Source organism: Rattus norvegicus, chromosome 4 (assembly GCF_036323735.1).
Source record: "Rattus norvegicus strain BN/NHsdMcwi chromosome 4, GRCr8, whole genome shotgun sequence".
Lineage (NCBI taxonomy): Eukaryota > Metazoa > Chordata > Mammalia > Rodentia > Muridae > Rattus > Rattus norvegicus.
Window position 1 is genome coordinate 125722162 of NC_086022.1, and position 27291 is coordinate 125749452.

The 27291-nt window shown below is 48.6% G+C and overlaps 1 long non-coding RNA gene across 10 annotated transcripts in view; it reads right to left on the reverse strand.

Annotated features, from left to right (window-relative positions):
* Nucleotides 1–752: 752 nt before the first annotated feature.
* Nucleotides 753–27291, reverse strand: part of LOC102548902 (uncharacterized) — a 35440-nt gene continuing 8901 nt past the window's right edge. For 2 of the 10 annotated variants that reach the window (XR_010066216.1, XR_010066219.1), the window contains 3 exons: nucleotides 24764–25426; nucleotides 9375–9586; nucleotides 3993–8007 (listed from right to left, as the gene is read on the reverse strand). This is a non-coding gene — a long non-coding RNA (uncharacterized LOC102548902). Of the gene's footprint in view, nucleotides 1836–3992; nucleotides 9587–18952; nucleotides 25427–27291 lie in introns of those variants that run through there. The other 8 variants (XR_010066220.1, XR_010066214.1, XR_010066217.1 and 5 more) reach the window with 8 other exon arrangements.

Sequence of the window (27291 nt, forward strand, 5' to 3'; positions counted from 1 at the left end):
AAAATATGTCCTGTGGGGCTCAGGTTTCCTCCTCCAGGAAGTCCCCAGGAAAGCTCCCTTGACTCAGACGAGGCAGCTCTCTTTGCAGCCTCCTCAGTGTCTGTTCCCCTATGTCATGGTCTGGCTACCGTCCTCTGTCTCCCTCCCACTGCTTTCTGTGATGACAGAGCCTGCAGTGGCTTCAAGGAGCCTGTGGTCTTGACTGATGAGTGGAATGAAGGAGGGGGAGAATCTGGGAAACTTGGGGAGGAAGGGATCCAGACAGTCTGCTGGAAAGGAAGGACTAGGAAAGGGTAGTTAAAAGGCAGAGCCTTAGGGATTCTGACCTGAATCCAAGAGGGGCTTAGAGCTTTGAAACAATGTAATCCAGGGAGACAGAAGCTTAAGGGCTCTGATTCCATGCTCTCTACTGAAACATCACCACCCTGTTTTACAAGCAACACAACTGTCACTTTGAAGGAAAAAAAACATTTGAGGACATTTAAAGACATTTGAGGAGAACCATGACTGCACACTGCTGTAACCCCAGTACTGGTGAGGCTGAGAGAGGAGGATTGACCCAACACCAAGGCTAGAATGGACTACATAAAAAGAGACTATCTTAAAAGGCAAAAAGGAAAAGAAGGAGGAAGGGAGGGAGGGAAGGAGGAAGGAAGACTGGGAGTACCTTATTTGGCAGAAGGATTGTCTAACATGAAGCCCTGGGTTCAAGTCAAACAACCAAATAAAACCAGGAATGGAAGCCAGATGTGCTGCTGCAGGCCTTTAATCCAAGCACTTGGGAGGGAGAGGTGTGTGGATCTCTGTGAGTTCGAGGCCAGGTTGGTCTACAATGTGAGCTCCAGGACAGCCAGGCTTATATGGTGAGATCCTGTCTTGAAAAAACAAAACCAAACACATGGGAATGGAAATAAAATCTCAGGACTTGGAAAGTAGAGGCAGGAAGATGATGAATTCAAGATCATTCTCCGACATATATGGAGTTCAAAAACAGCCCGTCTATACAGATCTCTGTCTCGAAACAAGGAGTTAAGATTAATGTATATATTTATGGTTATTTATTTTAACATGTGTATTGCCTGCATGAGTTTATGTGTACCACATGCATGTGCCCGAGGAAGCCAGAAGAGGGCATTAAATCCCCTGGAGCTGAAGTGACAGGAGATTGGGAGCTGCCTAATCCGCAAGAGCCATGGGGGCTTTGAACACTGAAGCACCTTCAACCTCAAATTTCTTTTCTTTCTTCTTGAGACAATCAAGGCTGACCTTGAATTCTCTCTATATAGCAGAGCTCCTCTTGTCTCTGCCTCACAAGTGCTGGGATTATAGGTGTGTCCAACCGCGGAGACGTTAACTATCCGGTTTGAAGATTGCACCCACATACATGTATCTGTTTATCATGCAGTACCCCATAACCCTGCACGATCAAAGTCACTGAAAGCAAACACATTCTGGATCTACCTTATTGTGGCTGGGCCAACCACCACTGCTTCAGTCCAACCCACCTTGAAGTGAGGATACGGAAGGGGTAACTTTCTGCACATGCCCCTGCCTCACTGGTCTGGCGTGGGACCAGCCCTTTGGAGACAACCAGAATGGTGACTAGTCCTGGCTCTGCCTGAGAGAGGGCTTGTTATCTTGTTGGTGGCCTCAGGGTAGATAATCCCAAAGTGGCTCTGGAGTCTGCAGGCCGCTCAGCCTCGCTCAGCTCCACTGGGCCAGGAGCCTCGGACAGTGAGCAACAGGCGGGTCACAGGTCAAAGAAGCCTCTGTGAGGAGTCCCTCTGCTATCTTCTGCTTTGTTAGGTCAATAAACAGAAAGCAGGTCTCTGACCCTGAAGAGATAAAGAGAACCCGGGGAAAACGTCAAAAACCAAGTCTGCCTTCACATTTGCTTCTGTGGCAACCCCAGTTTGGAGAGCCTTTCTTCCGGTTCATCATGAATAAAGCATTTTAAAAACAAGCAAACTTGGCAATTGCAACAAGCAGCCAGCCAGAGGGGCTCCGCAGCCAAGGGTCTGTCTTCGAATCCCTCATGACCTCAGCCAGGCTCCATGCCTCTGTTTCTCCACTTGTGCAGTAGAAGGGCAGCTCAGAACAGTCCTCTAGCCTGAGGAATATACACGGTCCCTCTTGGCTTCACACGATGTGATTGATACTCTATTTAAAAAGGCTGACCTATGGGCAACCTGGTGGCATGCACACCCAACCGGGGCAAGGCTGGCTTGGTCCAGCCACTAGGCCTGCTGCTACTTGCCTGCCTCTCTGGCAACCCCCCTCACCACCCCCTTTTACATGCTGCCTTAATCCCCAGGTGTAAACAAGATTAGGTTCCGGGCTTTGTCCTCTTCCAGGCCACCTCCCACAGCACATCCTGACCCAGCATTGATGTCTGAAGCACCCAGTGCCAGGCCCAATACTGCCCATAACCTGAGCCTCAGTCTCCTCTTGAAATGGGTGTAGAACACAGCTGTCACCTGTCACCACCTCAGCAGGGGGTGGAGACAGGCCTGGGACAGGGGAGGGCTGTTCTGGAAACTCATCATCATCGGGGATCTATTATTTTCAATGTGTGACTCAAATACCTGACTTGTAGCCTGCCTTGCTCTGGAAGGTTCCACTGTGCTCTTCTCCTGCCCACCCATTCCTAGCCCTTGGCCTCCTCTACTGGGACCCTAAGCCAGAGAATTCTGCTTCTGCATCTCTCTGAACATCCCAGGGTTTTGGGTCCAGGGTACAGGATAGCTGGACCAGCAAGATGGCTCAGTGTATAAAGGGGCTTGTTACCAAGTCTGATGACCCGAGTTTCCTCTCTGTATTCATACGGAGAAAGGAGAGAACTGACCCCTAAAAACTGTTCTCTAACTTCTACATGAGCATCATGGCACACCTACACCTGCACAAACATGAACCTACACAAATGTAAAAAAGTGATTGTGTGTGTGTGTGTGTGTGTGTGTGTGTGTGTTCGTGCGTGCGCGCACGCACGTTAGTAACAGTTGCTCCCTTGTGAGGTTATTGGAATGAATTCATAAGCCATGTGCTGATTCAGCATCAGCCCCATATTATATATAGATTATGTGAGGCCAGAATCCTAGCTCTATAGGATGGTTTCCAGCACCAAATTTGATTTTTATGTATATGGTAAAAAATCACTAACACTCACTAACTCACTCACTCACTCACTCACTCACTCACTCACTCACTCACTCACTCACTCCTTGGTAGGCCCCTAGCTGTATCACAGTCAGCACCCATGTTCTTATCTCCACAATAGCCGGGCCTAAGCCTGCCCAGCTCCTCTCTTCTGAAGTCTTTGACGGCCCCTCCCAGCTGTTTCCCCTGCTGCCTCTGCTGGTGTCCCAGGGCCACCTCCTGACACAAGATTCCCAAAGGTGCCTGGTGGTTTCCAGCTCAGCCACTACCCAGAGGTCCCTGGGGCAGCCCCACTCACCCTTCTGGGCTTCAGGCTGCCTCAGGACCAACCCAACCCTTCCAGTCATGCCTGACACCACCTACTTCACCTGTGTGCTGCCCAATCTTAGCTGAGCTGTCCCCCAGGGCCTTCCCTACCTGGAAGGCTGGGTAGCGTCCGAGATCAAGATTGGTGTACAACATTGGGCCACTCTCACTCAGGTCCTCAGACACATGTGTAACCAGTTCAAGTTCTTTCTCTCCCCATCAGAGTGAGGACAGGGTAGGCCTGGGGTTTGCGTGTGCCCAGTGCTGCATCAACACCCCTCATTTAGCCCTCAAAACAGGACAATGGTGGCTCTGCTCATTTCTTCTATACCGGAAAACTGAGTTACAGAGTGGCCACACCATAATAAATGACTAGGGTTCATACCATGGGAGACACACACATACACATCATGTACACACACATATACATAAAGACACATACATAAACATAATATACACACAAACATTCAAATGCATTCACATATATACAACACATACATACAATATACTGAACACACACACACACAACCTTGGTACAAATCATTTTATTTCTTTTTAACTTTACTATTAGTGTGCCTATGACATCAACACACATGCTTTTGAGGTTCCTTGACAGCTCTGAGGAGTCGGGTTTTTTTCTCCTTTCACTTTTATGTGAATTCTAGGGAGCCAACTCTGGTCATCAGATTTGCATGGCAAACACAGCTGAGCTATCTTAACATCTATTTTCTGAGTCAGGATCTCATTATAGTCCAGGCTGGGTTGGAACCCGTGGTGACCCTCCTGCCTCAGTTTCTTGAGTGCTGGGATTACAAGCAGGCATGGACACACTTGCTAGACAGACTCATTTCAGTGAGGAGCCTGAGATCCTAAGATCCAGACTGACGAGCACAGGCCCACATAGCTGGGAGGAGGTGGAGCACCAGTTAGGGGAGTGTCCCATCAGGTACATTTGAGACAACATAGCCTACAGCCAGCTGGTTCCCTTCCTCCATTCCTCTTCCTACCCCAAGGGTCTGCTAGTCCCCAACAGGATGTGGTAAGCAGTGAAGGGGCTGCTTAACCAGGGCCAGCTCAGCTGCTGCGTCCAGCTGTCCCTGGTTGGGGGCTCCATGTCTCTCTTGATTTTATGTCTGTCTAAAGTATTATTTGCTCATTGGTCTCTCTGCCTCTCCTTCTCCTTCTCCCTCTTTCTCTGCCTCTCCTTCTCTCCCTCTGTCTGGCTTCACTTTGGAGATAAACAATACCCATGCTAGTGCCTCTTCACCCAGACACTGGAGCATCCAAACACAAGAAAGTCCACTGGAAACTGCAGAGAGCCATGAACAGTTTGCAACTGGTGTGATGGGTAAGGTACTTCCTGGTAAGTGTCCATGGAGTGAAGGGAAAGGAGCCAGAAAGATAGGGATGAAGCCACAAAGCAGGGGGCCCAGAGACCCTCTTCCTTCTACTCCACAACACACACACACACACACACACAGCCCCTATAGCAAGCCATAGAGCGTGCAAGAGACACTGACATCTAGGACCAAAGGACCCAGCCTGAAGCATTAACTCCTGGTGCGGCTCCTTGAGAACCCAGGAGGAAGCTGTGGGGGAGAGAGATGCTGTGTACATGTGTCTCGGTTCCTCTACTTGTCTCTTCTGCCCCCCATGGTCCTAGAAGCCTTAGATGGGGTATGAATGGAGCCTGGTCCCTCCCTGGCATGCATTCAACCAGTTAGTCCTCAGTGCTTTTCTATACCTGCTAGTTTGAGGTCTGAGAACTCAGGTACCCTTTGGTCCTCTGGGAAAGGGAAGTTTAACAACCAGGGGTAATGTGCCTGGTATTCAACTCTCGGCACTCTGCCTTTCTGTACTATAAAAATGGGGGCAAGCCATACCTGGTGGTACACACCTAGAATCCTGGCTACTAGGGCTGAAACAGGAATACTCCAAATTCAAGATCTGCTTGAACTACTGAGTAAGTTCAAGGTCAGCCTTAGCAACTTAGAAACACTGTTTCAAATTTTTAATTTTAATTAAAAAGGGGTGGGGGGTGACTTCAGCCCTGTCTCTCCTGCTTCTTTCCTTCTTTCCTAAATGCAGCCCACTGGCATTTACCAGGACTGACTCTCACACACACACTCAACCAACCCAACCGCTCCTGCTCTCAGTGTCCCCTGTCACTGTCCCCTGCTGTCATGACCTTCCAGCTTATGATACACTTCCCATCCTGACCCTGAACTTTTACCGGAATCCCTCTAGGGAGTACCACCTTCCTCACCATCCCCCTATCACCCCCAAAGCAGGGGCAGGTTAGAATATTGGCTCAGCTCAGTCCCCATGCTCAGTATCACACAGGGGCACCAAGAGCAACGTACAGAGGGGCTGTTCTCAGTCCTAAACTAGGGGACGGACCTAGGACAACACACCCTCCCTGTGCTACACACACTCCCGAATGCCCCTATGACCTCTGTGTTCTGCCCTGAGTTGTATTTTGGGCACCAAACCCAAAATCACACTCTGTGCTGGAGCTGCACCCAAGCTCCTGAGCACACCTGCAACCTCTCCATCTGGGGTGGTGCCGTTTGGCCTCCCTGTGAGGGTGGTTCTGATTAGATCAACCAGCCAAGGTTAGAAGAAGCCAACCCTAGCACCCAGGGCACCCACATGTGCCTCTGCTTGGCTCTGCTACTGTCCCAGCTGGGACACTTTCCGAGGGAGCTCTAGGTCGGCTCTGTCTGTGGACTCCTGTTTATGCTAAACCAGTGCCTGGTGCCAGAGAGTGCGTGGGTAGGCAGCTCCCCCAGTAGCAGCTGCCCCTGGCAAGAAGGGCAGGGCCTGTGCCAGGCACAGAGGGTTATTGGTCTGAGGGGTGGAGAAGCTTGTGGAAACTCTGAGAGAAACAACTGTTGCTCCCCAGAGATGGGGAGGGAGAAGGGTGGAGGTAGCTGGAGGAGGGGTTTCTTCCTGTGCTGGGTGACATGATCATATGTTTGGGGCATGAGCTGACGACTGAATTGTGGAGCCTTGATAATGTGGGCAAAAGCTGGTAGCCTTGAGTCTAAGCTGCAAGGAGGTCTTTGGAGGCCTCTCATGACTTGGATTTGGGTTAAACCTTACCCAGATAATGGAAGGAAGATAGTCTCTCTTCCTGAAGCCAAATGTGGGATCAAGGCATACCTACAAAGACCATCCCACCAGTAAAGAGAGAGAGACAGGTAGCCCAGGGTTCTGGCTGGCTTCCTGCCTGTGGTGAGAGCCTGGCCTGCTAACAGAGTGGCCCTGGATCTTTTCATTCTTTGATTGATTGATTGATTGATTGATTGATTAACTGACTGAGTCTCATGTAGCCCAGGCTGACCTCAAACTCATTATATAGCCCAGGATGCTCTTTTTTTTTTATCAGTAATTTTTCTTGCATTTATTTAAACAGTTCTCAAAACATTTGAGTGAATTGGGCTTCCTTTGGTGAGCAAAGGACCTGAAAATCATAGTTAAAAAATGAACAGGCAGTCTTCATCCATGACACAGGTGTGGTGATCCCTTCTCTCATTCCCTACTTTGAAGCACCCCGTATTTTCATAGTCTAAAGGTTCATTAGACACTCTTCACTTTTTTTTTCTTGAATTCCTCATCCACCTTTGCCTCTCCAGTGCAAATGTCCTAAGCATGCATCACCACATTGGGTTTCAGTGGTGCTGGGGATGGACCCAGGGCTTTGTGCACGCTAGGTAAGCATTCTGCTAACCAGCCACATCTCAGCCCCTCCATGAATTTTAACTCTCAGATGTTCTGGGTAGGAATGACTAATCCCACGTTACAAACAAGGATACAGAAGCTTAGAGTCTGTCTCAGGCTGTTCCAATTCATTGTCCAGGGGAAAAAGTACCTTTTTTTTTTTTTTAAAGAAAAAACGGTATGCGTGTGGGGAGGGTCTTTTAGTAGGACAGGGCTTCACACTTTACCTCAGGCTGGCTTAGAACTCACTCATGACAGTCTTCTTGCTCTAGGTGCTGGGATTACAGACCATCATGCCCAGTTGAAGAAGTATTCTACATGCCCACTGTGGTCTACATGCTGTGTCCTCATGTGGGATTGGGGGTGGTTGGGGTTTCTAAGATTTGTTTTCATTTTTTATGTGTCTGTGAGGGTATATAGACATTCGAGTGAGCATGTGCCCAAGTGCACAGAGGGCTGGGGAGGAGGGTGTCAGATCCCCTGGAGCTGGAGTCACCGGCAACTGTGTGTCCCTCAGTATGGGTCCCCCACACTCTGGCGTTCTACAACAGTGACGTGCACTCTTACCTGATGAGCCACGTCTCCAGAACTGAGGGCGTTCTCTGACCCTGGACAACCTCCTGGTCAAGCCAGGTCCCATCCTGACCATCTCCCAGGGATGAGATGTCTCCCAGGGGTCTTTTTTTCTTCAGTTTTCATATAATTCAGTATAAAGGGTGGCAGGAACCATATCATCTGGGGACCAGCTTGTGATTTTCTGTTTCTTAGAAGCTGGCTGATTCCTCTCAGGCTTTTAACCTCTCTGAGTCCCATTTTTCTCACCTGTAACAGGAAAACAAAACTCATACCACCAGGGTATAAACTCTATATGGTAACAGAAACGAGTGAACCGGGCTAGCATGTACCAGCACAGGTGAATCTCGGGGATGTCCCATAGAGAGAGAAATGACAAGTTCCAAAAGAATCATCCATCTGGTCTTCTTGTAGTGACCATGAAGGTTTGTAACTCAGTGGTACCATTCTTGGTTAGCACAGGGATGGCCCTGACCAGGTATGGAGTCACACACCTACAATCCCAGCACCTGGGAAGCTGAGGCAAGGGGATTGCTATTAGTAAATTTAGTCTGGGATATATAGCAAGTACTAGGCTAGCCAAGGGCTTACAGCAAGTTCTTATCTCAAAAAAAAAAAATCCAGTCCACCAAACAAAAATACTCAAAATATGCACACATGAAAAATACTGACATTTGTCTATATTCTTTGTAGGTGGATATGTATATAAAAATAAATTTAAAAATGAATAGGGTTGGAGTTGAGGAACGTCAAGCACAAGTAGTGGCTCCCTTTCGGTGAGGCCATGAGGGAAAGCTGTCTAGAGTCAAGGTCTGCCACGATTTGACCTTGTCCAGCTGGGGCCAGCACGGTGACGACTGTGAAAAAGCCAACCACAGCCGATCACAGCAGAGGGCTTTGTGCTGCTGCTTTGTTTTGAATCAGGGTCTCCTGTAAGCAAAGCTGACCGTGACCTAGCTGTGTGTCAGAAGACGGACATGAGATTCCTGCTCCTCCTGCCTCTATCTTCCCAGTGCTGAATGGCTGGTGTAGGCCACCATACCCAGTTCACGAGGCTGAAGACAGAACCCAGGGATCCATGCCTGTGAGCCAATCTCTCAGCAGCTGAGTCACATCCCCAGACCCTCGTGTAGGGTTCTGTGTGGAAGGGGTGATTGCTCCTTTGTGAGTGAGGAGAGCCATAGGAAGACATCAGTGTCCTGCCAACATTCCCTTCACCTTATTCCCTTGAGACAAGTCTCACTGAACCTGGAGCTCACCTACTTTGGTGCATCTATTTTTGTCTTTTTTTTTTTTCTGTTTTTTCTTTGTTTCTTTGTTTGGTTTTGTCATTGGTTGTGTATCCTGTCTTCCATCCCCACTAGGCTGGTGGCCAGAAAGTCCCAGCAATCCTCTGGCATCTGCGCCCCTACCCCTCACCCTCTCACCCAAGTGCGGATTTCGAGCTTTCTGTTCTGGTACGGAGGATCAAAACTCAACTCCTCCTGCTTGCACAGCTGTGCTCTACATGACTAGCCATGTCCCCAAGCCCCTGTCATTTTGAAGGCACACTGGTACGCCCACCTCTGGGGTTGCACATATATCTGGGCCTTCACTTTGCTATTTTGTTTCCTTACCTGTGAAATGGACAAAGGCATACACATCAACATGCTGGGCTACCTCACAGATTCTGGGCAGTGATGCTCGGTGCCTGGCACTCAGAGGGCTCTTCCAGTGGCTGACTACAAGTCATTCCAAACTCGGGGTGTAGATCAGGTGACAGACTATGTAGGGAGACTGAGACTTGGAGCACCAGAAGCCACATCAGCCATTGCATCTCTTCTCGCCTCTGGAGGAGGCGGGGAGGGAAGAGAGGGAGGGAGGTCAGGCTTCACTCCTCAGCAATCCCTGAAAATCCCTCCCGTGGGACTCACAGGCCCCACTAATCGGTCACATGGCTGACCTTGAGCACAGAAGCTGATCCACACATGAGTCCAGGCTGCCTCCTCCCACCTTGGGCCTGGGAGGCCTCTGGTCAGTGCTGAAGAGGCTTTGTGTTCTGAGAAGCAGGCAGAAGCTGCCATGCTTACATCTGACTGAGCTGGTCATCTGTGGGTGTCCACAGCAAAGCCTGGGCTAGTCCTGTCTGTGATCTCAACCAGTGCTGTGAGCCCCAAGCCTCAGCCTTCTCATCTGTCACATGGGGACATGGAGGTATCCTCTGCAGGTGGCCTGGGCGGGTTGCTTGGCTAAATAAAGCCATCCTTTATTTTGGTGGTGATGTCTAGCACCACAGTGGTTTTTTTTTTTTTTTTTTTTTTTTTGGTCAAAGGCATGTCCCTGTTACCCACTGCTAGAATGCAGCATCCAGAACAGAACAGCACATGACCAGTAGCTTGATGTCAAACAGGAGCTAAGGAGAGGGGTGTCTCTGAGGACTGTACCATGGGTCTGATTCCTTCATCTGCTGTGACTATATGTGGCATGGCCTGCTCCTCCCTCTCTAGGTCTAAGCTGTTCTGGATATCCAAGCCACCTGCTGCCGAGACCTCCCTGATTTCTCCAGGGCTGGGAATCCTTTCTCCCCAGGTCACGACTCTGGTGGCTTCTGCTGCTATGATCTAGCTAGAGTGCTTCCTAGGGCCCCTGCAAGTGCAGCCACAGCCCAGTACAACACCTGGCACCTAAGAAGACCAGAGAGTGGCCCAGGCTCCTTCCCTGTCCTTGTAATCTGTTGGCCAGGTGATGAAGAGCCCTTCCCAGCAAACAGCATGACCTCAGAGACCCAAAGTACATTGCAAAGGACGAGGAGTGACTTCTGAGGATGGAGTGACTTCTGCCCTGCTCTCTGGGACTACTTCACTGGGGAAGCCAGATACAGTGGGACAGACACTCACAAAGTAAACTGAGACATCCCACCAATAGCTAGTGTACTGCCCCAAGAGAGAGTGTGTCAAACCTTCAGATGACAGCAGTCCCAGACTATGCCCTGACAGTGACCCGACAACAGACTCTTTGACCACCTTCACCCAAATTCCTGGCTAACACAAAGAGCACATGTTTATTGTTTGAACTACTTTTTCAGGATGATATGATAGGTAACCAATACAGACAATGTGAGCTCATACTACTGTCCAGGGATGGATGGATTTCAGGTTCACACTGCCCCCAAATTTCCAGGGAATGGCCTCTCATTATACATCCAGGATGCGTAGAAGCCTTGCATCCCCTGGATCAAGATGAGGGGGTGTGGCACCTGAGCCCCAGGATGGGGACTTCGTGTTCCCAGGAAGTCGACATAAATGTTCTCGACGTTTGTTTACCACTCAAAGGCAATGTGCACTGTGCTCCCTGAAGGCAGAGGAGAGAACTGAGCCTCCCCGGTGATTCATAGGCTTTCCAGAACAACACAGTCCTGCCTGGTGTGAGGACCCACCCCAAGGCCCTAGGAAACCACAAAAGGCAGACAGACCCGGGACTGAATGTTACAGCTTCTTAGAAATTTACTGACAGATGGGCCCAGCAGCATCGTTGCCTCATCAGAAGTCCGAGTGGATTTAAGGGGCTTCCATTGGCTAGAATATATCTCCTTATCTTAGGATCTGGGAGAGTCACTGATTAAGACCTGTGAGGCCGGAAAGGCTTTATCTGTTTGTGGTTTGCTGGGAGGCTATGCAGAAAAAGGGAGCCCGGGGTTTCTCATGACTCGAGATGGCTGCAGCCATGTCAAGCTGCTTCCATACGATACAGTGGTGTTCCAGAAGGCATTGAGAAGGTTCTTAGGACTTTTTTTCTTTGCAGTGCTGGGAACACCATTCTCCCCACCCCAACGCCCCAGGACCCTCTACCATTGAGCTATACACCCAGCCTTGGCACACTCTTCATTAGGGGTTGGTGCAAGACCTGCTGGGAAACAGGTTAGGGTGTTCTTTTTATTGCAGCATCCAACCTGGAAGTCGTTCCCTTTCCCAGAATTCAGGTGCCCAGGCAGGCTATGCCCCTCCCCTATGTGGTCCCAGAGCCAGGCCCCGGGAAGTGAACCAACTGTGCATCTGGCCCTCTAGACATACAACTCCAGCTGCTAACATGGGCTAAGCTCTCTAGGGCTGGTGCCTCTGTACTCAAGAGCTCAGCACACTTCTGCCACATTGTGTTTTAGCAAGTGATGCAGTTTCTCATGAGGCTCCCATAGTTTTGCCCTTGGCCCATGGTGACATTACAGTTCTCCACATGGTCTTTCCAATCAGTCAGTCAACCAATCAATCAATTACATCTTGTCGCTTTGCTGATCAAAACCTTGCACTGACTCTCACACAGTATCCAAGATTTGAAGTCAGATGTGGCTTGAAACTGTACTCCCATCATTCCCTAGTCTGAGACAGGAGGATTGCTTTAAGTTTGAAACTAGTCTGGACTGCACAGTGAATAAGTAGGCCTGCCTGGGTAACCAAGTGAGATTCTGTTTTAAAACAAACAGTTGGGGGCTAGAGAGATGGCTCAGTGGTTAAGAGCACTGACTGCTCTTCCAGAGGTCCTGAGTTCAAATCCCAGCAACCACATGGTGCATCTGTAATGTAAGAGATCTGACGCCCTCTTCTGGTGTGTCTGAAGACAGCTACAGTGTACTTATTTATAAAATAAATAAATCTTAAAAAAAAAAGTGGTTGGAGAGATGTCTCAGCTGTTAAAAGTGTGCACTGCTCTTGTAGAGGTTCAGTTTCCAGCACCTGTAACAGGTAACTAAGAACTTCCTTTAACTGCAACTCCAGAGGAACCAATGCTCTCTTCTGGCCTCTTCTGGCCCTACCTCACTCACGTGCACAGACATGCACACATACATATAACTTAGACAAACCAAACAAAAGTAAGACTTCTCTAAGAGTTAGCTCAGGGGCAGACACTTCCCTGACATGCTGGAGTTTCATCCCCAGCACTGTAAAACAAAACACCAACACCTACTAATCTGTGGCTTTCTGTGGCTCTGGCTCCCTTCCTCTCCCACCCCACCTCTTTCTCTGTAGGATCTCTCCCCAGCATTGTAAAATAAAGCACCAATATCAAACACTCTGTGGCTCTCTGTCTCTCTGTCTCTGTCTCTCTGTCTCTCTCTCTGTGTCTCTGTCTCTGTCTCTGCCCCCACCCCCACCCCACCCCCGTCCCTCTCTCTCTGCAGGATCTCTCTTTATGTAGCTCTGACTGTGCTGGAACTTGCTATGTAGGCTAGGTTGGCTTCAAACTGCCTTCTGAGAGCTGGGATCAGGCACACTGGAGGCATGTACCACCATTCCTGCCTTCTCTGCGCCGCCCTTGGAGGCAGGGTCTGATTACACAGCACTGTTTGGCTTCAGAGTTGTCCTGACTATTGATTAGTCACTGGACTAACTTAAGATTACAGTAACACAGACAGTAGTGGCACACTCCTTTAGCTACAGCACTTGGGACGCAGAGGCAGGCAGATCTCTATGCGTTCTAGGGCAGCCTGATCTACAGAATGAGTCCGAGGATAGCCAAGGATACACAGCAAAACAACAACAACAACAAAGACCCCTATAACCAGATGAACTAATACTGGGATGGGACAAAAGAAACACGGGCCTATTTATGACATCTTTACTACTATTTGTTGTTGTATTTTTATTTTTTAAAATGTTGTGCATCTACTACTTAAATCATGAGATATTTCAAATTTTAAACATTTATTTTATTTTATATATTTTGTCTTACTGAAGTCTTGGGGCTTGGTGCTCATGGAGGCCAAAAGAAGGCATCAGATTTCCCAGAACTTGAGTTACATATGGTTGTGAGATCTCAAGTGGATGCTGAGAATTGAACTCCGGTCTTCTGCAAGACCAGCCTGTGTTCTTAACCGCTGAGCCATCTCTCCAGCCCCATTATTTTGCTTTTAAAACTTCAGTAAAGTGGGCTGGAGAGATGCTTCAGCAGTTAAGAGCACTAGCTATTTTTCCAGAGGACCCAGGTTCAATTCCCAGTACCTACACAGCAACTCACAACCTGTAACACCAGTTCTGGGGGAATCTGACACCCTCACACAGACATACTCTCAGGCAAAACACCAATATACATAAAATAAAAATAAGTTATTAAAAATAAAACTTTAGGTAGGCTCTTGCTATGTAGTCATGGCTACTGGAACTCCCAATGTAGATCGGGCTACCCTTGGACTTTTGGTGATCCTCTTATTTCCTGAGGGCTGCTGGGATTCTTATTAACTTAGTTTATATTAAATTAGGGGGCGACCTGAGTAGACTGCAATCCCAGCACTGGGGAAGTGGAGGATGAAAGGGTTCCAAACCCAAGACCAGCTCTTCACTATTATCTGCACCCTGACCTTGGAGCAAATGTCTCTCAAAACAGCAGAACCAGAAACGTGCTTATCCATAGAGCAGACACTTGCTACACAGCAACTAATGATTAGACTGCTACAGAACACACACATACACACATGCATACACATATAGTCATACATACACATATACACAACCACATTCATGATATATGCATGCATACACATATGCATTCATACATACACATATATACAATCACAATGCTTCCACACATGCATACATATATGTATTCATACACACATGTATATACAATCACACAATGCTTCCACACACTCACACACTTGCTCATACACCCACTCTCGAGTACACACACATTCCTACCTTCACTAGTCTCTCCATCTTGCACCCTTCTGCTAAGGAAAAAAAAATCAAACACATTATATAACCTAATCACATGAAGATCAAAACCAGCCTGGCCAAACTGTGGGAGCAGAAACCTATCTGTGACTGCCTCAGTGGAGTCAGAGTTTTCCCAGAAAGAGGGTAAGGAACACTTCTTTAGTATATGTGCTGCCGAAGCGAGCACAGGTAAGGAACACTTCTACAGGAGAGATGAGAGCTTCAGTCAGAGCTCTCCCTGAAAGAAGACACTTAAGAGAGTTGACTAATAAAAAGAGTTGCTTTGGATTATGGTTTCACAGATCTCGGCCCATGGCTGCCTGGTGCTATAAGCCATCTACGGAGGAATTGGGGCTGGTTGTAGCCAAGGACAACTTTGCCTCCTGGAAAAATAAAAGGGCTGGGGAGAGGCTCAGGGGCTGAGAGTGCTTACCTAGTGTGCTCAGGGCCAAGAGTTCAGTTTTTAAAGCACCAGAAGTGGCTTAGCTGGTGAAAGTGTCGGTCAGGAATGCCTGATGACCTGAGCTCCAGCCCTAGAATTTACTGTGGGAGAAGAGAACTGACTCTACAATGTTGTCCTTGACTGCATGCAAAAGGGAGCTTCAGGAGTGAGTCAGACAATGGGCTGTGAGCATCCGGGAGAGGCAGCACAGTATGGCGGTATGGCAGCCGTGCTTGGGCAGTAGAAGGGATTTACATTTTCGTAGAGGCTAAAGGAATAAGAAAGTGGGGACAAGGTGGGGGTACAAGGCAAGGTGCTGAGCACAATTGGACAAGGAGGGAGGCAGAGATCTGGAAAGGAGGAGTTTCTAGATTTACCACCATGTCAGAGCAGATGATGGGAAGCCATTGAGGGAGCTAGGGAGACAGAGGCTTAGAAGAGAGGTGGAGACCAAGGTTGATTCATGGTGCTACATAGTGAATCCCAGCTACATAGTGAATCTGAGCCAGCCAGGGTTACAGGAGACCCTGTCTCAAAAAACAACAAAAAAAAGTTAAAATGGAAAAGCTATGGCATGGACAGAGATCTGGTGGCTTGAGGGACTCATTTTACTAAGAGCAGAGGCACCTTCCACCTCCACCCCCCCCAACCCCTCTTCCCCATCCCCGGTCCCTTCAGCATTTCATACTTCTCAGTCCACAAGCACAATCAATCAGACAGCAGTAAGTAACAGAAAGCACTATCAAGAAGCTGAGCCAGGGTTCCTGAGTCATAATAACCTTGGGCCCTGCCCAGACTAGCTGCCTCTGTGACTCCTGTTAGAGGAAACGTTAATTTGACAGAATCTAGAGTCCCCTACTGAGACAAGCCTCCAGGCATGCCTGTGAGGGGTTCTCTAGAACCCAGTGGGTTTTCCCACTGGGCTGCAGTGGCACCATTCCTTGGCTGGTGTCCCAGACTGAATGAAAAGGAGGAGAGCACAGGCATTCACCTCTCTCTGCTCCCGGACTGTGGACACAATGAGACCAGCTGCCTCAGGCTCCTGTTGCCATGGTTCCCTGTCATAATGCTTGAACTGTGAGCCAAACTAAACCCTTTCTTCCTTAAACTGATATGATCAGGATATTTTATGATAGCAACATTAAAAGTAACAACACAGCCTTTGAAACCCTTTCCTTGACTGAGAAATTGGTACATTGTAGCAATAATGGTCTCCCCCACGCAGTCCTGTGGGACCAGAAAGCTACAATATTTCACTTTTCCTTTTTTTAGAACTTTAAACTCTTTTTGTTCTGGGATGTGGTGTGTGTGTGTGTGCACGCGCTTAAGTGTATATGTGTGTATATATGTGTATACATATATATATGTGTGTGTGTGTGCGTGTGTGCGTGTGTGTGTGTGTGTGTGTGTGTGTGTGTGTGTGTGTGTAATTTTGGTATTTTTGTATGTAAGTGTTTACCTGCCTGGGTGGCAATATACTACCTGTGTCACTGAGGCCAGGAGAAATCCCCTGAACTAGTGTTACAAATGGTTGTGAACCCCAAGGAATCAAACTCAGAACCTCTGGAAGATTAGTCAGTGCTCTTTACCATTGAGCTCTCTCTCTAGCATTCAATATTTGCTTTTATACATGAATCTATGAGACATTGGATTCCTGAATCCTGCCCAGGAGAGCAAACTAAGCAATTACAATCTACATAATGGGCTATGACATTGAAACCACCCCCCTCTCTGCATGGGACAGGTCATTGGCTAGCAGGACACTCCCAGTAGGATGTGGCAGCTGCTTCCTGAAGTTGTCCTGGAGGTGAGTTGTGTCAAAGGTAGACAAATGTGTGGTCAGAGGCAGTACTAGGCCTCAACTATGGCAAAAACTCACAGGGTCTGAAGAGTGAGAGCCCTGGGTATCTTCAGAGAAGGCTCTAGGGAGAGTGTGGGCAGCACAGTGGGGCAGCTACAACTCAGAGCTGCACTTTGTCTGGAGAGGCCCTGGCTAAAGTTTCCTTCCCACCTCACTGGGGCCTCTGTCCCTAAAGGATCCGCCTTCTGAAGTCAGCTCCACTCTGACTGAGGCAATGCCTCCAGGCTGTAAGAATCCTCCAGGACCTTCTGTGGGCACTGTACAGATTTAAAACAAGACTTAAAACTTAGTCTTCTTGAAAAACAAAGACTAATTTAGGGGCTGGAATGTGGATCTGATGGCAGAGTGCTTGTCTAGCATCCAGGAGGTCCTGGGTTCAATCCCCAGTGCTGTATAAACCAGGTGTGGTGGAACCGCAGCACCGGGAGGCGGAGACAGGAGCAGCAGAAGGTAAGGTCATCCTCAGCTGTTAGGAGGGTCAGGATTGTTTCAAAGAGCAAAGACAAAGAGCAAAGCAGCACACCTTAGCAGGTCCACTCTGGGGCTCTTTGGAAGACATAAATCCGGATTATTATATGATTATTTTAAAATATACGGTTTGGTTTTTAAGACAGGGTTTCTCTCCATCGTCCTGATGTCCTGAAACTCACTATGGAGACCAGGCTGGCTTTATTCAGAGATTCACTGGCTTCTGTCTCCTGAGTGTTGGGATTAAGGGTGTGGGTCACCACTCTGGGCAAAATATTCTTACTTTAAATCTGCATGGCACTTTCAGAAGATACTAATACTCCCCAGTCACTCCATCAAGCTTGTCTGCTTCTGTTCACAGCAAACACTTCTCAAGGACTCCAGGACAGCAAGCTAAGGTGAGGTTGAGGTGCAGCTCAGAGGAGACTGTATTCTCCCAGAGTGCTCTGGGCCTGAAGGACTTGAGGTAGCTTTGATCACAAGGGGACATTTAAGCCTTATTGAGGAGCTGGAAGAAGGAGGAGGCCCTGCGCAACTCTAGAATGCCAGGCTACTCGGACCAGGTGACAAGGCCTGAATCAGGTCTGAAACAGTCCTGGGCCCCAATTTCCGTCAGCCACAAATTCTTGATCCCAGGCACAGACTCTCTTCCTGAGTGCCCTGGGGTCAGATGGGCAGGATCCTGCCCGTGTCGGCCTCTTCTAGGTGTCACAGGCTTCAAGCCCTATTGGTGAGGCGGCAGGCTTACAGCATCCGCCTTGGGTCACTGTGAGGATCTGATTGGAAAGCAGAGGGAGGAGGGTGCTGAGGATGCTCCTCCTGGAGTATGGGAGCGGGAGCATTCCTGCAGCCTCCGCCCCCTCCTTCCTGGCCCGCCTGCCAGATTATCCAGGTTCTTGCCTTCCAAACAGAGTACAGGAGTGTGTACCTGTTCTAGGCAAGCACTCTACCAACTGATCTACATTCCCAGCCCCTAAATTAGTTTTGTTTTTAAACGTTTTGTTGTTTTGGGTTTTTGGTTTTTTTGAGACAGGGTCTCTCAATGACAGTCCTGATTATCCTGGAACTCACGAAGATCTGCCTGCCTCTGCTTCCCTAATAAAAGATTTAGTTTTATTTTTTACTGTGTGTATGAGTGTGCTTACTGGGGACGGATATCCAGATCTCCCGAAGCTAGCTGTTCAAACCTGAACTTGGGTCTTTGAGAGCAATTTCTCTCTCGCTCTTGCTTTTGCTCTCTCAAGATTTAATTTATACGCACACACTGTAGCTGTCTTCAGACACACCAGAAGAGGGCAACAGATCCCATTATGGATGGTTGGGAGCCACTGTGTGGTTGCTGGGATTTGAACTCAGGACCTCTGGAAGAGCAGTCAGTGCTCTCAATTGCCGAGCCATCTCTCCAGCCCTGAGAACAGTACTCTTAACCACTAAGCCATTTCCCTCAGTCCCTCCTTAGATTATTTTTACATTTTAGTTTTTCAGAGTATTTTGAGGGACAGGAAAATGGTCTAGGGATGTAGTTCAGTGGATAGGGCTTGACTAGGAAGATTGGAATTCTTGGTTGGATCCCTGTCAGGGCCTGAACTGGGGCATGGTGGTGCACACCTGTAACCTCCACACGCAGGAGGAGGCAAGAGGTTCAGAAGTTCAAAGTCATCCTTGGCTGTATAAGCAGCTGGAGACCAGCCTGGGCTACGGGAAGAATTTCTCCCTGAAACAAGAAGGAAATGCACTCACAGGGCCTGACGCAGAGGATGACCAGATGGTGATGCAGATCTATTGGGGAAAATCCGCACAGAGGTAGAGGCAGGAAAGAGATAGAGAGATGCTGACCAGGAAGACCAAGGGATGATGGCGGCCAGTATAAACCTAGATGAGAACACAAACAGTGCTGAGAGCCCCAGCAGAGGTGGGGTAGTATCTTGGGACTGTAGGCCTCTAGAGGAGCAGAACAGATCCCCGGAGGTTACAGCAGAACTTCGGGGCCTCACAGATTACCTCCACTGATCTTCTTTTCCAAATACAGGTTCATACCGCTGGTACACACACATTTTACAAAAGTAAACAAACTCCCCATAAAAAACGAAGACCATGGAAAGACACCCACCTAGCTGGATGCGATCACCAGATGGCGCCTCTCTGGGGATGGCACTGTTAGAAAAGGAGGTGGGAGCTGGAGGTATTTGCCTTAGCCTGGGTACAAATGATTAAATAAAAAATAAAGGCACAGAACGGAATAGGTCGCAAAGGGTGTCGACATGAGGCACCTAGCTCGAGGAGCTTCTAATTGAAAAGAGAAAAACTCCCTTATTAGCTGGAGTTATTTCTAGTGATTGGAGCTTCCATGGGTAGGCACCCCCGCCCCCTACCCACACACACACATTTTGTCATTGCATCTCAGGAAATTCTGACCCAGAAAGGTTGGGTGATCTGTCCTCACACAGCACAGTTAGGACAGCGCTTAGGTGCTTTCCTTATGCATCGGTGGCTGGGACATAGAGTATGGCCATAAATTCTAAAGGCCAAACTAACAGATTGCCCTGTGTGTTCTAACCAGTGGTGGTGGTGTCTGGGTGGATTGCAAAAAGTTGACATTTCTTCAAGGGATGGTGCCTGGGCAAAAAGTTGTCTCGGGCTGAAGACAACAGCCTAAGGGACACCTTCAGATTTTTATCTTTCTTGTCTGGCTGAACCACTTGTGGGAAAAGCAGTGTCTGTGCAGGGAGAGCTATCCACACATTGATCACATATCCAAGTGAACAGTCCAGGGCTTTTCCAGTTACCCTGCACCCCTGCCTGGTCTATGCAGTATTAGGGGTGATGTGTGTCATGTATCACCACCATTTCTCCACCAATGATACATGAAGAGCCGTGATGTATGGAATAAAGGCGGGACTCCCAGCCTTTCAACACACAGGCAGAAAATAATGGGCTTAAAGGCACCTAGTAGCTGAGGATGGAGATGGGTGGTAAAGAAATTGCTGCCTAGCTCCCCTAAGGTCCAGCCTCCATTCCCAGGAAGGGGTAGTGGGGGAGGACAGACCCCAACCAGTTATAACTAGAGTTAAAGCTTGACTGAGGCAGGAGGAGCCAGATAAAAGTCACTCTTGGGGATGACTGCTACCAGGAAGTCCTAAGTAACCTAACTTTTTTTTTTCTTTTCTCCCCCCACCCCCAAGCTAGGGACCGAACCCAGGGCCTTGTGCTTGCTAGGCAAACGCTCTACCACTGAGCTAAATCCCCAACCCCTGGTGACCTAACTTTTACTCTTGCCTCTTCCTCTCCCCGACTCTTCTCCCTACACTGTCTTCTTTTTCTTATTAACTGAATCTCACGTATCTCGGGCATGCTTCGAACTTACTATGTAGCCGATGGTGACTTAGAGCTTCTGAGTCTTTGGCCTCCCCCATCACTGGGATTGCACACATGCATACTAGGCATTGAACCTCCCCTCCCCCATCCCCTCATCCCACTGTCGTCCCCTGGGGGGCTCTTTGTTCATTTCTACTAGTTATGCTGTCATGACAAAAACATTCAAGAATGACAGTAATAATTCTGAGCATTGGTCCTATGCAGACCCGGGCCTTCACAGTGACCTCATCTGAGGCTCTGCAGCCAACTTCATTTGCAAACAAGTGCTCAGAGGCTTAGCCCGGAGGCTGGTCTCTTGTCTAAGGTAACAGCTGACAAGGGACAGAATCCAAGACCATACAGCTGTCTGTTGAGTCCAAAGCCCACATCTGCCCCAAAGCTGGAAACCTCAAGCCAGAGGGGCCTTATCAGTCTTGCTGTGTGTCTTAGCACAAATAATTCACCCTTGCAGACTCTGTTTCCTTTGGGAAGTGGTGTTGGGGGTGTGCCTGGGGTCATGTAAGAGTTGAGGGGTTCTGGGGCTGTAGCAATGAAAATTGGCCCACTCCGCCCAGGCTCAGATGACCAGTCCCAATGGCCTGAATACCCAATCAGGGAGGCCTTGGATCAGGCCATAAGTGGGCACAAGGAGGAAAGCAGCCTCCCTGGCTTTGTTTATTGTCTGGAGGCTAGGAATATTTTGAATTGTTGTGTTAGGAAGGGAGGGGAAATACCCAAATATAAGAAGGCAGCCTCAGAGAGGCTCCAGCAAGAATGTGAAGGAATTAGGCAGAGGAAGTGGGCCTGCCTGGGTACGTCTGGGCAGCTATGATGTTACAGGGTGCCCAGCACCCCTGGGCCAAGACTTCTGAGTCCCGATGAGCCATTCACATTATTTGGAAAGCTTATTTAACAATAAAGCAAACCAAACATGGTGGTTCATACCTGTAATCCCAGCACCTGGGGGAGGGGGCGGATGATTGCTGTGGACTTGAGGTTAACCTGGGATGTATGACACCTTGTCTAAATAAGTATAAAAAATAGTTTCACATCCAATTAAACTGGAATTTCTGCTGAGGAGCAGACATCAGCATTTCATTTTTCTATTTTTATTTGTTTATATCTTGCTTTATGTTTTTGGTTTTTGGTTTCTGGGTGGTTTGTTTGTTTTTTTGTTTGTTTGTTTGTTTGAAACAGGCTCTCTCTTGTAGTCCTGACTATCCTGGAACTCCCTATGTACACCAGGCTGGTCTTGAACTTGCTGAGTTCCTACTGACTCTGCCTCTTTTTTTTTTTTTAAAGATTTATTCATTTATTATATATAAGTACACTGTCGCTGTCTTCAGACACACCAGAAGAGGGCATCGGATCTCTTTACAGATGGTTGTGAGCCACCATGTGTTGCTGGGAATTGAACTCAGGACCTCTGGAAGAGTAGTCGGGTGCTCTTAACCGCTGAGCCAACTCTCCAGCCCCTGACTCTGCCTCTTAAGTGCTGGGGTCAAAGGGTGTGTGTCACCATGCCCAGTTAGCACCAGGCTTTCTTCTGTGGTTCTGGGGACGCTATCCAGGGCCTCTGGCTCTGGCAAGCACTCTGCCATTGTGCTCGATCCCAACCCTGTGTCAGGGTTTCTTAAACTATCCGAGTGGGTGCTTCTGTGAGCTGCTGAGGCAAAAAGCACCTGCTCAGGGGCTGGAGAGATGGTGGAGTGATTAACGGCACTTGCTGCTCTTACCGAGGACCCAGATGTTAGTTCTAGTATCCACACGGTGCTTCACAATCTCCTATAACTCCAGTTTCAGGGGACCTCGTGCCCTCTTTAGCACCAAGAGCATACGTGGTGCAAATATATGCCTAGAGGCAAAATACTCATAAAAATTTAGACAGACAGACAGAACCAGTCTACTTCCCAGAGCAGTGGCTCTCAAACTTGAGCATCAGGGAAACCCCTAAAGAGTTTCCCTCGTGGGATCAACCTCTCCACATCCACCCTAGTTTCAGACTCAGGAAGTTTGGGTGGAGACTAATACTCTCTTTCACATCCCAGTTCCTTCATATCTTGGCTTGGGGCCAGCCTCTGAAGACCCCTTTCTGCACTGCTGAATCCAAGTGACCTAAGAAGCCACTTGGAATGGGCCTGGGTCCCTGTATCCCAAGATAGAAAGAAAATAGGAAATCTATCCCTACCCCAAACTGATTCAATCACATCTTCACGGTGGTAATAATCTGGAGATTAACTGACACCTTTTGAATTTCAGTTTGTGAGAGGCGGGTGAAACTTGCCACGTATGGGGAAAGTGAGGCCCCTCAAGATCTGTTCAGGACATGAATTCAGGGGCCTGCAGGGAAGGTAAGGAGAGGAAGGGGTTCTGTGGATGGACTCGTATGCATAGTGCTGAAGACTGGCCCCTTCTGTCCTGAGCACACGTGTGGTAGTTTGTGTGACTGCAGGCAGGGCTGCTCCATCCAAAGTGCAGTGTGGGCGAGTACTGCTGTAGGCTCCAGGACGCTGCGCTGTAACCACAGACTAGCCCTGTCCACAAGGAATAGGCAGTAGAACAGTGGGAACATATAGAAACAGGCCAGTGGGCAAAGGATGGGAAATGGTCACCTGGGTATCCAAGGTTGACTGAAAATAAGGAAGGACACAGGCCGTGGGTCTGGGAGACTGTTGCGTGTAGTTTTTGCTACACTGCTCTGCTCTGTGTTCCTGGCTGGATGCACTCTTGCACACACCCAGAAGCCATCCCGGATCTGAGGATCTCACACACACACACACACACACACACACACACACACACACACACACACACACACACTTAGTTTTAATATGGGGTTTTTTTTTTTTTTTGGCCAGACACTTTAAGCTTCCCACGGCTAACGTGGCCTTATCTTCACTTTCAATTCAACATCTCTAAATCTCCCCTAAACCAATTGGGGAACAGGTCCTTCAACAGTCATTCATGACCAGAGCAGCAGAACCACTCCCTACAGGAGACTCAGGACTATGGACAGGTGGCTAGCTGAAAAACCAGGTGGGAGACAAAAGAGCTGAGCCCCAAGGGTGTTAGCCAGGGTCATAGGAGTCACCTGAGAAGGGTTGAGGGGGAAAATACCCTGCGTTAGAGAGCTGTGGTGCAAAGGCTCTGAAGCAGAGGAGTGCCAGGAGTCGTGTGTGTGTGTGTGTGTGTGTGTGTGTGTGTGTGTGTGTGTGTGAAAAACTTTTAAAGTCTTTTCTATCTTCAGGCTCTGTGGCATCCCTTCCCTCTATCTATAAATGTTTGTATATAGTAGTGGTGAGGTGGTGATTTTTGTAACCTCACCTGATCTTCTCTGAACACTGTTAGTCAGTTCTAGGTGGGCTGTGGAGGCCTCCCTGCAGGGCACTTGCCTTGTCTGTGCCAGACCTTGGTTCTTGGAGGCATTGCCATCAAATAATAACTGTAATAACATGATACACTATAAATGCTGCATTAAGTTATTCTACCAAATGTTTCAGGGAATAATAACAGGAACATTTTCTGTGTATGTTCAGTAGAAATGCAGTTTTCCTTGCTACCAAGTCCAGTTTATGTAGTGTTGGGACCAAACCCAGAGCTTTGTGAGTTCTGGGCAAGCACTGTGTCTACTGAACTATATTCCCAGCTCAAGGCAGTCCTTTTTTTTTCTTCTTGCTTAACATTGGTTTTTAAGGATTAAAAAAATATTTGTATATATGTGTGTCTGTTAGTGGGTATGTGCTTGGTGCTGGAGGTCAGAAGAGGGTACCAGGTCACCCGCAGGTAGTTACAGACTTATGGGAGTCCCTAGAGGTGGGCACTGGGATCTGAACTCTGTTCTCTGCAAGAGCAATATTCTTCTTAACCTCGGAGACATCCCTCCAGCCCCTTGGCTAAATATTGTGATCCATAGCGGGATGAGAAAAAGAACGGGGTGGGGGCAGGGACTGTAGAATCAAAGACCTGGGAATCCTCCCCCTCCCACCCCTCCACCCTCACCCCCCACCTCCCCGGAAAAAGCATTCAGATATCCAAACCTAAACACTTGTGTGACCTTGTAGGGTCAGGCCCTAGAGTCCATCCCTCCCAGGGTTCTCTGGGCTTTGTCTTTCCCTTCCCCTCAGGTAGCCCTGGCTCTCCAATTCGGTCTTGATTTTTCCATATAAATGAAACCGCAGGGAGTCTGGCTTCTCTCACCCGGTGCATTCAGAGCTCCCTCGTGGTTCTGCGCATCCCAGGAGTCCTTTTGCTAGAGCTGCAATCACTCAGCTTCTATTTTCCTGTTGATACAACCAGGCTGTTTCCATTTTTAGCTGCCATGAATTGTGCAGCCATTCATCCTTGTACAAGGGGGCAGGATTCCTCGTGGCAATACCTGGGCGTGTAGCGTAGTTAGCTCAGAGGCCAAGGGTTCAGCCTTACTAGAATTTTCTAACCTTATCTAGAACTGCCAAGCTGTTTTCTACGGCGGTGGTGCCCTCCTATGTTTTTCTTGGGGAGTGGAGACGGGATACCGGTAGGAGAAGACCAGGAAGAAAGAGGGCCCTGCAGTAACCCCCAAGGAGCTGGCTCGGCCACGGCCACGGCAGTGTGCACTTGCTCAAGTGTCCCTGGTCCCCCACAGCTACGCCTCTATCCCTGATACATTCCCTCCCTGACTCTGGAGCAGTCTGCTCCCTCTGAGAGGAGGAAGTGGGGCTCAGGGACTTACCTCCCCAAGACCACATCCGGCAATGGTTTCCCATGATCCTCTGCGCTAGCCACATGCCGGGCACTGCTAGGGAACCAGCCTCCTGGGTGCTTCCTGCTTGGGGCTCCAGCTTTGGCTGAGTCCCAGGCTGCAGCAGGCTAGTGGGCATGCTTTGGGTGGGAAAGAAACAGCGTGAGTGAAGGCTCAGAAGTGGAAAGACCTCAGCACTTCTATACTGGGGCATATGGGTAGGAGGAGCACTTCTACATGCCCAGTGGTAGACTGTGCCAGAGACCCTATTCATTGCTTCCCATGAATCATCTCTACTGGATCCTCACAGCGGGGGCGGGGTGGTACACTGGTGTTTTGTTTAGTCTGGTTGTATAGATTAGGACAATGAAGTACACATTGGTGGTTGTGTTCTTCACTGTAGGTCACACAGCCCATGATAGATGAATGTAGGATTTGCAAGCAGGCAAGAGGAAGATTCCCGAGAGCCAGGGGACTCTGATCAGGTTCTATGGTGTGATCACTGGTATATTGCCAGACATTGAACACAATGCAGAAGGTATCCCTAGGACAGAGTGATGTGGCTGCGAAGAGGACCACCCACGCACGGCCTAATAGCCCTGTTTGTCTCTTCGGGGTTATGCTGGGGCATGGTGCTCTGAATCCTATGAGGCTGGCCAAGACGATCCTCGATCCTTTGCAGGGTTGGTGCCAAGTGGACTTCCGAAGCCAGCCAGATGGCCCAGCATGTGCTGTGCCTCCCCCAGCATTGTGGCTACTCTTGGTGACCTGACAGATAGGACAGGAGATTCTCTGACAGGGTCAAGTGGGTTCTGTTCAAAGCCCTGATCGATTTGATGTCACTATCAAGAGCTTCTGAATAATGTATTCTCAGTGGCATTTTACAAATCTCATTCACTGCAGTAATAGCCAGGGACTGAAAGCCTGAAACCTGGATGTCACCCTGGGCACGTCCTCAGGAACTCTGCCTGAACACTGATTTTTCATTTCTGAAATGAGAAGTTAGTCCCATTGGAATGTCAGCCAATATTGGCTCATGGAAGGAACTTCTACCTACTTTTTCTTGAAGGACTTTCTAAGCGCCAATGGTTTGGGTTTCCTGTGTGCCCAACTCTGGTTTCCAGCTCCCACCTCTGGCCTGGGTCTGGGTCTCAGCTAAGCCTCCTGCAGGACCAGTTAGTGACATGGAGACATTTACAAGCTAAGGAGTAACTATGATCTCTCTCTGGAGAGCTCATGTTCCACCGTGTGAACAGACCCTTCAGTGCTAGATATCTGTGGGTGAGCAAGGGGCCTGCTCTGACAATTTTCAAGAGATTCCAGAATTTCCTTTTTAAGTTCTTTTTACTCATTCATTCATTCATGCATGCATGTGTGCATGTGTGCCTGTGCATACCACAATGTGTGTAGAGGTCAGAGTTGGCCCTCTCCTATCATATAGTTTCTAGAGCTGTAGCTCAGGTTGGATCTCCTTTGGAGCAATTGCCTTTGCCTGCTGAGCCATCTTGCTGGCCCTCGTTTTGTTCTTGGAGACAGGATCTTATTAAATTACAGCCAATGCTCTTGCCTCAGTCTTTAAACTCTGTGTGTGTGTCTGTTTCTTTGTCTATCTGTTTCTGTCTTTATCTCTCTGCACCTGTGTTTGTCTGTGTGTGTGTGTGTGTGTGTGTGTAGGTATGTGCAGGTGTCCTCATAGTCTACAAGACGGCATCAAATCCTCTACGACTGGAGTTAAAAGGTGATTATGAGCTGCTTGATGTGGGTGGCTGGGAACTAAACTCTGGCCTTCTGCAAGAGCAATTGGAGCTCTGTTGTTCTATCTCACTGGCCCTCTATTTTATTTTATTTTATTTTTAAATTGTTTGACACAGGATCTTGTATAGCCAAGGTTGGTTTCGAGCTCTCCATCTCCAAGGCTGGACTTGAACTCTTTTTTTTTTTTTTTTTTAAGATTTATTTGTTTTATATACGTTGAGTACACTCTAGCTGTCTTCAGACGCGCCAG